Source organism: Haemorhous mexicanus, chromosome 21 (assembly GCF_027477595.1).
Source record: "Haemorhous mexicanus isolate bHaeMex1 chromosome 21, bHaeMex1.pri, whole genome shotgun sequence".
In the NCBI taxonomy this organism is placed as follows: Eukaryota; Metazoa; Chordata; class Aves; order Passeriformes; family Fringillidae; genus Haemorhous; species Haemorhous mexicanus.
Window position 1 is genome coordinate 5,316,278 of NC_082361.1, and position 13,560 is coordinate 5,329,837.

The 13,560-nt window shown below is 49.6% G+C and overlaps 1 long non-coding RNA gene across 3 annotated transcripts in view; it reads right to left on the reverse strand.

Annotated features, from left to right (window-relative positions):
* LOC132337066 (uncharacterized) overlaps positions 1 to 12,988 on the reverse strand; it is an 80,981-nt gene extending 67,993 nt beyond the window's left edge. For all 3 annotated transcript variants that reach the window (XR_009489058.1, XR_009489057.1, XR_009489056.1), the window contains exon 1: positions 12,616 to 12,988. This is a non-coding gene — a long non-coding RNA (uncharacterized LOC132337066). The remainder of the gene's footprint in view (positions 1 to 12,615) is intronic.
* Between the last annotated feature and the right edge of the window lie 572 nt (positions 12,989 to 13,560).

Consider the following 13,560-nt stretch of genomic DNA (forward strand, 5'->3'; position numbering starts at 1 on the left):
ACCTTCTGCCAAAGAGTTAACAGCCCTGAGAGCAAAGCGGAGGCCTCGCTCTTGCTGCGAGATTTCTCCCAGTGACACCACGTTCCCACTTGGAGACAAGTTTCTTTGTTTGCTTTTCCCCAGTTATATAAGGGACATAAATTTTTCTTGCAGAGAGAACTTCGGGCAATCTGCATCTCCCTCAAAGTCTGCATCTCCCTCCAAGGCTTCTCACAATGTTTCGGCTTGAACACTACTGCTGTTGCTGCAGTTTTCCAGCTCCTGCCTATGTCTGCATTAAACCCTCTCCCCTGCCCCAGGAAGCAAGAGCCTGCTCTAAACTCAGCTCCCCATCAGGTGTAATCTCACAGCACCAGCCAAAGCACCTTGCCACCCTCCCATTCCCTGCCTGTGGCAACGTGAAGGTGAAGACATGAGCACAGGCAAGCTACGGAGCCTTGGGCCAGCACAAAGCTGTGTCCAGGAACTCTCCCCTGTACAAGAGTCTCAGTGGAGCCCAGACTGCTGCCTTGCAGCTCGACTCTTTTCCAACTGGAATCCTCCAGCCCCGGCTTTGCTCTCCCAGCAGGTCCCTGATCCCCAGCCCCATCACTCAGCACTGCCGGAGCGAGCCAGGGGAGGCTGTGCCGGGAATTTCGCAGCGCTGGGGCGAGGGCTGGGTGCTCTTGGCCGGCCAGCGCCGCATTGCACACATACCAGCAAACCTCAGCCCGGCAGCCCCGGAAGGGCAACAGGCAGCCAGCAGCAGCTCCCAGGCCAGCGAGGAAGCCTTAACCCCTTCCCTGCTGTGACCAAAAAGCTTCTCAAGAGTCCAGAGGCAGTGGGAAAGAGGAATCCACTCTAAGATCAAGCATCTAAATGCAGCACCACTCCCTCCCTAAAAAAAAGCCCAGCAAAACCCTAAAAAATCCCTGGGAATGCAGCCCTCCTCTTCCCCTTCCCATGGCCTGATGGAGAGGCAGGGGACCATCCTCAGCCCTGGCCAAAAGCCATCAGAGCTCCCAGCAGCCAGCACAGCCCCAGGCACTGCACAGCCAGATGTCCCCTGCTATTCACAGCCCCATGTCCTGGATGATGGAGGGTCCTGTGGGGGACCCGGGGACAGCCACAGCCTGGCAAGGCTTACTGTGCACCCCAAGAAGGGAAATGCTGAGTCCTTCCATTCACACCATTTAAAATCAAGGTGCTGAGGAGAGTTTCTCATCAACACCACTGGAGGAGAAATCTCTCGGGGTGAGGTTTGGCTCTGAGGTCTGTCAGTGTGAATTCCCCATCACTCAGAGGCAGGATTTGGCACATGGGTGCTCACACCCATCAAGAGCCAGCAACAACCTTGAGTGCCCAGAGGAAGCCCAGCAGTCGTGCCTCTCCCCAGCCCCTTCCTCAGCCTGGTTCCTCTTGATTTCCTGATCTCTTGCTCCCCCAGAGAGATCTGGTCTCTGCCCTCCCACACAAGTGGATCCCTGAGAGCCAGGGCAGGAGAAGGTGGCACAGCACCTCCAGAGCTGGTACCAGCACACCTCACCTCTGAAAAAACAGCAACCAGGTATTACATCAACCCATGTGAATGCACTAAAAAATGACTGTGCCACCCTACTTGGAAATCAGCTTGGTCTGAGCAGTCTCCATAGAGCTGCAACAGCTTAAAAGTCCCATTTATGGATCCAACACAACAGCAAACACTTTCCCTTTTTTTTTTTTTTTTTTTTTATTTCCTTTTTGGACTGAGTGAAAAAACCAGACAAAGCCCTTTCCAGCACAGGTAGGATCACTGAAACCTGGGGCTGAGCCCGTGGCTTTGGCAGGCAGAGAGAACAGAGGCTCAGGGGCAGGGGGTGTCAGCCAGCCCCAGTTCAGGCTGCCTTCCCAGTGGAGATCGGATCTCCCACACCGATACTCAGCCCTGCTCGGCTCCCTCCAGCACCAGTCCCATCAGATCAGGCCCAACAGGATTAACCACATATCACAGAGCCAACAAAAGGCAGATTTACCTTTTAAAAAGAAACACACACACACACCAAAGTCCATGTTAAAGGAATTGCCTTGGTTCAAAAGCTGCTTCCAAATTTAGGTCTGCTAAAATTAAAATTTCATATTTTTAATAGAATAGAATTAGACTCTTCACGATAGATTAATAATCAAAGGCCCACAGAAATGTTTCCATAAACGAAGTTTTCTAATTCCAAAGGAAACCATTTGTTTAAAAGAAGCAAGTATTCCCCTGCAGAGCTGGAACTTCAGTAATTGCAGCATGATGATAGAAAATGGGGCTGGATAGCAAAAATAACTTAAAACTATTCTAAACAACCATGACGCTGAGTCATCTGTTTCAAAGTCCAAATGAAGCTATCCCAGTGACAGGGCCCACAGAAAATGCTAAGGTGCATAGTTAAAAGGGGAGGGGAGAAACAAAAACAAACAATAAAAATAGTACAAATTCCTTCAGATACTACTTGTGACAAAAGATGAAAGCTGGGATTTTCACCCTCTTTTCAGCATCTCAACTGCACTGAAGCTCAGGGTTCATCACACCAGGCATCCCCAACACAACAGTACCATGGATGTACAAGCAACACCAAATACTGGAGCTTAGTGTCCCTCAATTTAAAGAAAAATAAAAGCACTCTCTCCTCAGCTGGTATCAGCCAGTGTAACCCCACGAAGAACAGGGGAAGGAAAGACCAAACCCTGATCTCTCAATCTTTTGTACTCCAGCCTCACTTGTATACACTGCTATCACATTACACAGTGTGTAAGTTGCTGTATGAATGGCAAGGTGCCACCAGCATAAATACATTCATATCTGGAGAAAGGATCAGTCTGCATGTCAGGATCTTCATTAAAAACGAGTTTGTAAGCACTTCCCCTCATTCTTTTGATTCATTTCCACAAAAACAAAAATGGATTGTTGCGTCAAAGCTAGAAGGATGCCTAACACGAGACTGGACCAAGCACTTGGTGCTTCAGACCAAGTCAGCTGTGCTTCCACAGCACTCCAGGTTTCCCAGGCTCATCAAGGTGTGGGTTTACAGCACTGGTATTTGATCCTGGTAACTAGCTTGAGCTAATGATGGGTAGAGCATGTGCTCACTCCAAGAGAGACAGAGCTTGGCAGATCTGGTCTTATCCAACCCACCAAGTCCTTTATGCCCTGCTACCAAGACTAATTTAAAGCCAGTTTCAGGTAGATATGGGCACACCATACCACAGGGCTTGCCCACACCAAGTTTACAATATGGCATTCAGCTGGAATTCACCTCAAAGCAGCACGCTGTGGAAGGTGGTGCTTCCAGGGCTGCATCATGAGCAGTGCATCCCTCTGTGTGTGAGCAGCCACAGGCAGAGCAGAGCAGAGCAGGAGCCTCCTCCACTGTCCCCCCATGCCCTGGGGCACTGTCTCGTGTCTGGGACTCCAAGGACAATTCAATCCCCTCAGGATTTCACAAACAATCGACAAAAGCAGGAACCCAGAAGGAGGTGACAAAATGATGGTAAACCCAGTGGGAACAAGCAGCCTGTTACTACAGAGGGACAAGTGACAGGGACAAAACTTTCCCCATGCACACTCACAAAGGCCTGCTGGAAAGCTGGTGGTCATCCCCACTGTCAGCACCTCCCTCTCCAACTATTTCAGACTTCCCTTCTCCTCCTGCAAAAGATCCAACTGCCTTAAATTCTGCCTTGCACTGCTGTAACAAGGGAGGGCTCTTGCTTGCTGCTTACTGATGAGGAACCAACATCCAAAAAAAAAAAAAAAAGCATGGATCGAAAGCAGCCTGAGAGAGGGAGAAGGGAGAGGCTGTAGCTTTTTTCAGGCCAGCTGACAGAGCCAGAAAAACAACAGCCTGGATTTTGGGCACAACTGGCTTTCTTTAGGGTCTATCTATGTTGTAGGCAGGAGAAGCCTGTAGTTTAAACAGGGTGTTCCAGGTATTTTTCCTAGGCTGCACCCTGAGTTAAAAACACCACTGGCTGAAGGACTGGAAGAAAGCAATGAGTTCAAACAGAAAGGCATCCAGGAGGGGGATTTCCGAAAAGGTGGGGAAGAAACGATCAAAGCAAGATTTCCAAGGAGGTTGGCATTCTTTGGGAAGGGAAAGTTTTCCAAGATCTGACTCCAGGACCACTTCAAGACAATGATATCCTCTATGAGTGAAGCTGCCTCGGTCTCCACTCCTCAAACACGGATCAAGGGAGGCAGGAGACAGATGGATTACAGAACTAAGCACAATGGAAGATCTGATCCTCATGTCCCTTTTGTGAAGGGGATGCACTCTCATTGTGAAGACATCATAAAGCAAATCATCCCCTGAGCTAATATATGACTATTTTAACTCTTATATTTTCTCAGCAAGAAAGGGACTCAACACATGGAGAGCCAAACTTTGCACCTTAATCCTCCACCTCCCAACAGCTAGGAAGACTGTGGGCTTCATCCCAGGTCATTGATGGAGCATGGAAGTACCTTCCACATCTGATGTTACAGCATCCTCCAGGCTTTGTGCAGTCTCCAGGAGTGCTGCCTTTGGGGGTCAGATACCTGCGGGGTCTAATGCCTGGCTGGGGAGATGAAGATCCCTTCTTTTGATGAAAGAGCAAAAGAGGATAAGTTGTTCCCTAATGATAAGCAGGGTGTAGATTTGCCTAGACTCTGTTCCCTCTCATGCCTAAAGTACATCCTAGGATGTCTCCAATTCTCAGGTTGTGCAGTCTCCAAGGTGCTTGTCCTCTGGCTGCCCCAAGAAATGAGGCAGCACTTATCTGTCTTTTGCAGATGGGTCACTGGAGGCAGGGAGACAAAGCCCCAGCTTCCCTCTACATTAACTCCTCAAGGCACAAGGTTTGAGGATTTCATGGTGTTCAGGCACCTGAACCTGGGCCCAGTATCACAGAGAGCAAAGAACCAACTTCAAAATCCCAAAATCAGGGTCAGAAGCCCTGACCACTGTCCACCTTTGCCACATCCTGGCCAGCTGCAATTGCTCTCCTAGGTTTCATCCCAGCCTTCATGCTCTGGACTGCCTCAGAGAAGCCTCTGTGCTGCTGACAGAACAAAATTCAGCCTTTGATGCCATTGGCACTTCCTCCATTAGTTGCTTTGAAGATTAGGGCCAGAGCCTCAAACTGGATTCTGAAGTTGATGGGGAGCCAGTGGAGCAGCTTGAGCTCCCGGTGGCCCAGCCCTTTGGGGAGGTGAGTGGTGGTGCTCTGCACCACCTGGTCCCACCACACTCTTTCTACATTCAGCTTCTGCTGCACTGCACAGAAGCACAGCCAGCTTGAGCCAAGCCATGGCTTCAACACAGCAGACAAGAATGTCCCCATGCTGGAGGGAAGAAGGCAGTGATTTTGAAAACAAGCATTGCCTGGCCAACATGGCTAGCAAAGAGGCTGGAAAAATTGGGATTCTCCAAACCACACCCACAGTTCAAGGCAGCATAGCGACAACAGAAAGCAAAATGTCACTGCAGACTTCAAAGCCTCATGTTTTCCAGCCTGCTTGCCCTCCATCCTCAGCTGAACTAAGCCGCTCATACCTGCATCCCACAGTAGCAGCTCTAGTGATTGTGCCAGTTGGGAATGAGAAATGTGCCCATGGCATCTCCATCTCCCCTCCTGGTGGGGAGTCCCTCTCTTCCCATCACACAGTGCTGCCTGACCAGTGGATGATGGGCAAAGCAAGAGGGGGAAGCAGGCAACATGTAAGCCAAGAGCATCAGGAACATCAACAGGAGCCCAGAGTGGGAGCACACAGTTTTGCTTTGGCATGATTTTGCTCCTCTGTGTTTTTCACTGGAGTGGTTCTTATGCACAAAGGAAGCATCTTTGCTGTAATCTGTTCAATTTCAGCACTAAATAGTGCCTGCAGAGTTCTGCACACAGAGCTCAAGCTCTAGACACTCAGCAAAACATCCATCTCCCAACCACATCCCCTCCTTGGCCCTCCTTGGAGCAGCACACCTGGATTTCGCCCACACCCACCACCCAACAGCACAGCATCCCCCAGGATGGGGAGGTCCCTTTGCCCAAATTCCTTCAATGTCTTTGGAGACTGGCAACTCAAATGGTGCAAAGAAAGAAGGAATAAGGATGACAAAAAGCCACAGCTCCTCTCCCCAGTCAAGTTGAATCCCCAAGCAAGGAAGGAGATCCACGCAGGCTGAACTTGCTTCCAAAGCATGTCCCTCCTCCAGGAGCCAGGGCACAGGGGCAGCAAGACACTCTGTGCCGTGAAGTGACACACATCGAAAGAACATGTGGCTCAGTCACAGCGACTCTATTAATTTAAGTTAATTTCCTGCAGTTCTGTCTTAGTTTTCCAGCAGATTCAGGACTTAAAGGTTAAAGCATAACCTTGTCTCAGTAGCTTGCTATTCGCTCCATGCAAATGTCTACCTACAGCCTGGTAATTACATGCATTTCCACAGAGCCAATCCGCCGTCAGCCTGACAGATACTGATCTTCCCGTTTTATTTTTAGCTCTGTGCTTCCCCCTCTAGATGCAAAAAAAAATTCTGTTTGTTCCATCTTTTGCTGCAGCCTCTTTTTTCCCTGGCTCACCAGCCAGCTCCCGACTGAGCCAGGCTAGAGCAGGGAGCAGCACGGGACTGCAGGCTGGGCAGGCAGTGGGCTCCTGCTGGGTGTCCTGGATGGGTCCCCACCACGGTGACAGTGGGAAGCCATCTCCTTTGGGATCACCCAGGGAATTTGTCACCTCCAGCAACAAGGGGTGTTTGAATAGAAAACTGAAGTGAGACATAAACAGCCCTTTGTAGGGGAGCTGGACACTTTTTCCTGGGGATATCTCCAGGCCTCACTCATCCAACCAAGAGAAAAGGGGTCAAATCTGGCAAAATTCAGCCCATGTGGCTGAGGCTTTGCGAGTACAGGATTTATCATCTTGCAGAGGTGGGTGGCTTCCCTCATTAGCCACCCCATTGGGGCTACCCAGAAATAGGAGGCAATGCCAGGAGAGCAGACACTTGAGGCAGGTCACCCACACAAAGACAAAGCTCAGTTGACATTTCCAACCCCTAAAACGGGCACATATAAGATTAAATGTATCTGGTGCCACTGAGGCTAGTGTGCTGCTCTCCTTCATGAGTGGCTCCTGTGACTCTGGGGAGGAGGCAAGGTGTGCAAACCACTAGAAATGTGTCCTCTGGAATTTTAACTCTATGGGGCAGCCCCCCACCAAAGGCTGATTGTAGATCATGAGACTTGGAAGAAAAGGGGATACGTGGTTCCTTTTTGCCTTTCCTTCTGGAAGGAGTCTGGGAATGGGGATGGATTGGGCTTTCAGGGTGAGGTCTGCATGCCTCTCTCCCACCTTCTCTCTCTCTCTCAAATACATAATATAGATTTAAACCAGAACAGATTTGTACAAACTTTAGTCATGTGAAGGGGGGGGGGAAAGGCACTGAGCCTCAGAAGTGACAGAGGGACAAGCCCTGGCAGTTGGTACTCCAGCACAGCCAACCTCAACTGTGGGCCACAGGGTGCAGCTCAGGGACTTTAGAGGGTGAAAAGTGTCTGCACAGAGAAGAGAAAGAAAACCTGCATGCAAGGAAGCCACATTAAAAATGTATTAGGAATTTTTCTAGATTAAATAGCTGAAGTAAAGGAGGAAAGAGGAGCAGGAATGGGATTAAGTAGAAGCAAGGGCCAACCTGTATGAGACTCCAGTAAAAGGCAGCAGAGCTGAAGCTGATGCATCCCCCCAACACTATGGACACTTGTCCAGTGCTCATCCTTGCACTGGCTACCTCAGCCATATGGGAATCAGAATTCTGACTCCTACCTGCAGAGAAAGGATTGCTTGTCTTGTTATTCTTCCAAGGATCCTCCTTGTCCCAATGTCATTAAAAAATAATAATCTAGAAATTACCCCTGCATGGTTTTACATTTCCAAGGGAATCTCTTCAAACCCCATCAGCAGTTCCCCTCTTTCGAATTTTGTAACAAATAAAGAACACAACACTGGGAAGCTGCTTATCCAACATTCTTCAAACATTTTCAACAGGTGTTTTGGGGCAGTTAGAGGGAACAGGGCTTTTATAGAGATCTGGGCAACACTGTCCCAGTTTTCCCCTCCTACAGCTCCAAACATGAAGGTCAATCTAACACACAACCAGGGGATCAGGAGCCATCCCTGCAAGTGACAGGGATGACAAAGCAGGGAGTGGGGAGGGAAAGGTCCTTCACCCATTATGGAACGATAGCCAAGGAACAGAGATTTTGTTATTCGTTGAACAAGCTAGGAATCAAACTCAGATTCCAAAATCCTATCTTTCTGCACCAAAATAAACAAATAAACCAACCAGCCAACCTACCTCCCATCGAGGAGGAGTTGGGGAACTCCAAGGGAGCTTTCCCACCCTCTTCACAGCTGCAAGTCCTGGCTGAGCTCCGCAAGAACCAATTCCTCTAAAAACAACAAGTTTAGCCAAAGGAATTCAGGGCAAGCAAAGAGAAAAAGGCTGAAGCAAACCTACCCCTGTCCAAATTCCTGCAAAACACCTTTAAATCTGTGGTATTTTCATAATTGTGTTTAAAACAACTCAAACCTGTTACTGCCAGCCTGTCGTTGGAGAGTCACTCTTGCTGCTGGCTCATTCACTCAGTCTCCATTTTCCTTTGTGTGATTCAGTCCTACTGCTCCCACCTTCACATGAAATTTGAAAGGCTGGGTACCTCCAAATTTCTTTCTCTGCATTTACACCCAGCTTTTCTAGACAACAGTGACAGCCTCTGCCACACATCATTTCACCAAGGACTGCACCCAGGGCTGCAGTTCGTCTCTGGCGTCTTGGACATCCCTGCAAAGTAAGCAGCAGAATCCAAGGCTTTAGCTCCTATAACCTTTCCTCCTGCACTTACCCATCAGGCTCCATGTCATTGCAGTACTTTACTCCAAATCCCTTCCCCCTGGGTTTACACTCAACTGTCATTGCAGTGCCCAGACTTGAGCACTGGAAAAGGGCTGTGAGCACAAGCAAGCGAGAAGGAACCAGGGTAGTGTCTCCAGGGCTGTCTGACACGTGGCCTCAGCATCTGTTGCCCCAAAAATATCAAATGGCAAATCTTGCCCTTGCACAAGATGCACACAACAGAAGGTTTTAGCCTTTCTGTGACCACAGCTGGCTTAAGAGATGGGTCTCCAGCAACACCATTTACACCAGTGCTCTCCATTCCTGTGGTGACATTTATTCCAAGTCTTCCGGTTCTTCAGCTGCTCTGCAAGAAGCTCTTTTCCTCTGGATCTCTGTTGCAATTACATCCACTTGGCATTTTCCTTGTGGCATGGCTATTTCTGCCCTCTTTCAGCAAATCTTCCCAGTCTCTCTCTCTGTAGTTCTTTCTTCTTTGACTTCACTGACTTTGTGCATCTAATGAAAACATTCACGATGATGTGGGAGAGGGATGTAAACATTGACCACCCTGAGAAAAAGCCCACAATGGAGAATGGGAGCCTTGGATGGGTGCTGGGTGCTCCCACCATTCAGCCTACCCCTGTTCACCCACATTTTATTTACAGGAACTCATGGCAGCTTTCATTCCATGGCCATTCCAGTGAGATGCCCAGAGGCACTGGGCAGAACTGGAATATTGTGTCCATTAAGTTCCCTTGGGCTGCTCTGACCCTCAATAAGCACTTACATGTGCCATGCCATGCTTCCCACAATCCTGCCACCTCCAACAGCTCAGACAACACAGGAGCAAATTTTTGACTTCAGGAGCATTTCTGGGAGTATGAGACAGCACTTTTGCCCCCATGCTAGCCCTGCTCTTCTTACCATGTGCACAGATGGAAATTGCCCAGCCTATTTTCCTACCTCAACCCCCCTTGCCCCAGGCTGTCCCATCCCACCCCATCCCACATTTCTCCTGTGTCCCAGGTGAGACAAAAGTACCCATCCCACAGCGAGGACATCTCTGATCTGCTGGCACAACATCCCAGTGACAGCTACCTGGACTCAACATGAGCCTTTCCTCTGACTTCAACAGCTGCTGGCTTCATTCCCCTATTCCTCGTGGCCTCTCGATTTCCTCATGGGCTGCTCTTCTATTTGGGAGCCCATGATTGTATCTGACAAGGTCTCCTAATTGTCTCCACTGATTTTACCAGAGACTGATTTTAAAAGCAGCTCAGTAACTTAGTCACTTCAATATCGTGGCTGGATTCAGCTCCCTCATTTATTAATGGCCCTACTTTTGCTCTTTTTCCCCTGATATGGTTGCAAAATCCCTTTTTATTTCTCTTAACCCCTTTGGCTAACATTAACAAGCAACAACTCAGTAATATTTGATATTATATGTGTATAAATAAAAGCAGGAAAAGATCTTATTCACTCCTGTTATAGCTACTAAAGCAGGCCTAGGGCTCTGGAATAGCAACTTCACTGCATTCGTTAAATATCTCCATTACTCTATTAATGCACAGTGTTGGAATTTTATTGGATGGTTTGGGTTATTTACCTTATAAAGTAACATGGGCATCACAAACCATGAGAAGAGGGTACTTAGTACCTTCTTCTTAAGTCTGCATCTCCACAAGCCAAGTGAACACAAGACCAAAAAAACCAAAACCCCATGTGCTACATGTTCTTCCTTCCATGAGAGGGGGAGAGGGGACACCAGCAGTTATCCAGGCACCAACTCCATTGCACGTTGCTCCTCAGGAGGAAGCTGGATGGGAGATTGGCAAACAGCAATCCCATTCTGCTTTTCTGGCCATGGTGACACAGTCAGCAAGTATGAAGCACTCTTCATCCAGATCGAAAGAGGTTTTGGGATACCCCATCCTCACAGCCCAAATGCACAGGTGACAAGAAAAAAAAAGGAATAAAAAACCAAACAACTAATACCAAAAAGAAAAAACAATTGCCAAGGGGGAATTTTAATATTTTGTATTTTCACTGACTTCTCAAACACAATTCAAATAATGCCTTAAACTGTCTGTAAAATTGTAATAACCAGAACCACTTAGGAAAGTGCCCAAAAACCCCACTTCCTAAAGTCTTTGAAAGAATTAAAATAATCTAGGTAAGTCAACTCAGCCCTGATGAGAGGCCACCTTCCCTTTGCAGGCTGCACTTTTATTTCCCTGCCTTTAAATTGCTGCTTCGAATTCTCCACAACTTGAATGCTCAGAGACTGGCTCCAGTTCCCTGCAGAGAGATGATCACTGAAACACAAGAGATAACAAAAAAAGCTGCCCCAGGGTCCAGTCTCCAAATCTCAGTGTTGAAGTGAGGGAGGAAATGTCAAGAGCCAAAACCAGGCACATGTAGTTTAACATCTGCCTCAGTTTCCCTTTACTCCAGCCAGCTCATCCCCAGGGAGAGAAAGGGATGAGCAGGTGGCTGGTGTGAAATGTCTTTCCCCAGACAAAACCCTTCCTGGGGGCTGGGTATGTGGCAATGTGAGGGGAAAGGATGCTCAGATCCCACCTCTGCCAGGCAGGGAAGGATCCAGGTGACGCAGCTACAAGATGAAATCCTGCCCTGCTCCACAGCATTGGGTGACTGGAGGTAAGCTGAGGTCACTCCCAGCAGGGCTGAGGTGATGGGTGACAATGACATCCCTGCAAATCCTTCCCACCCACTTTTTGCACAAAACGGGGAGTCCAGAGTTTTCCCATCATCCTCTGCCTCTCCTCTTTAATTTAAAAATTCCCACCGCCACCTCTATTTAAACCCAGCCCAGTCCAAGCAGGAGCGGAGATGCCCTGGGTGGGTTTTCTGTCGGGGGGCTGTGATTTTGGGCAGCAGCAGGGAGGCAGCAGCACCTGCTGCCAGCCAGCCCCGAGCCTGCCCGCAGACCGCAGGCAGCGGAGGAGAGGGAGGGAGGGCGGGCGAGCAGGCTCCCCTTGCAAAGTCTGTCCTGTGCTGTCTAATAACACAAGGTGTCATTGTATACCCAAATCAGTGCCTGGAGCTTTATTTATAACAACTGAAACACAAAACCCAGCAGGCCAGAAACGGCAAAGGGAGCGAGAGACCAGGGAGGGCAGGGACGCAGCCGGGCGAAATCTCCCTATTTAGCAGGATTTGCCTTGAGATTTTCAAGTCGGATTGAGGCTGGGGGGGACTCGGGAGGAGGAAAAAAAGATGAAAGGGAGGCAAGAGGGAGCTGGCAGAGCAGCGATGCCTCCCTGGCTGCGGCAAGGCGGCGGGGCGGTCTCCCTGCACGGAGCGATGGGAATGCTTTGCTCGCAGCCCCCCGCCAGCCAGCAAAGGGAGGTGGGGGGAGGCTCCAGCTCCCCTGGGACTCTCTGGCTTCCACAGCAACTCTTTTTAAAGGTTATTTGTGGCTCTTCAGCCACTTCCCATCCCAGGAAGAGCTTTGCAGCTCAACAGCTGGCTCCGGTGGAGTCCCTCTTGCACTGGAATAGGCTATACCTGGGGACTTGGCGGGAGCCATCCCAAAGGGACTCGCCCAGCCCGGCAGGCAGCAGTCCCAGCGCGCTTCCTCGGGTGTGGCTCCTGTCAAACCCAATGCCAGCGGCTTGCACGACCCCGCACCTGCGAGAGGCTGAGCACCCCGAACTCTTGCTGAACTCAGTGGGAGCCGGGGCAGCTCAGCAGCGAAAGGTCCCAGCCCTGCACTTACAGCATCGGGAGATGTGCTCTCCTCGGGTGGGTCCAGATGTTATCACCACCGCTGCCACCCCCGGCAGCTTGTTCATCTGCTCCCTTGTGCCGGAGGCTCCCGCTGCCGGCGCAGCGCCGGTGGAACAGCTCTCGCACTCTCCTCCGAGGCTCCTGGGCAAAGGCTGGCAGCTCTGCCTAAAACCCCTTTCCCCAGCAGCTGGAAGGAAGCCGCTGCCAGACTTTGTGCTGAAGCGGCTGAGGTGGGAGCATTCATGTCCCATTCTTCTGACACACCGTGGAGGTGGTAAGCAGCAGCAGAAGGGAAATAATAAACAGCTGGAGGGCATGAAGGGGGAGTTAACGTCTTAAGGAGCTGCAGCTAGGGATGCCGTTTGGTGTTCACCTCCCCTGCAGACAGATATTTAAATCTCCAGGTGCAAAAGCCACTGAAAGTTCAGCTGAGTCAGAGCTCCAAAATTTGACCCACTAACAAGCAACAGAATGGGCCCCTTAAAGCCAAATTCTGAGTCTGCCTTGCACTGAGGCCACTTCGGTCCAGCTTTGTTGAAGACAGTGGGAGCCAAACCATGTTCCCTGCAAACAAACTAGAGCCAAGCTATGAAAGCAAATTCATAATCCGTAAAGGAAACTGCTCCCATTATCTTGACCAGGACTTTAAAATCTCCCCTTCCTCCCCCTCTATCCCAGTATTGGTCTCAGATGTTTTCCAACTCTTCATTTGAAGAGGGAAAACAAAACAACACCAAACCCACAAGGCACAGGGGGAAGAGGGTTTCATGTTCCTTTGCTAGCGAGCACTCGCCCAGCTGCACCCGCCGCCCTCAGCCCCCAAAGCCTACCTGCAGAATTACATTTGCAAAACTGTTGCCCAGGAAATGTGCAACTAAAATCTGTGAAATAAGCATGCCTGGAATCAGACGTTCCCAGTGTAGTTAAACGACCG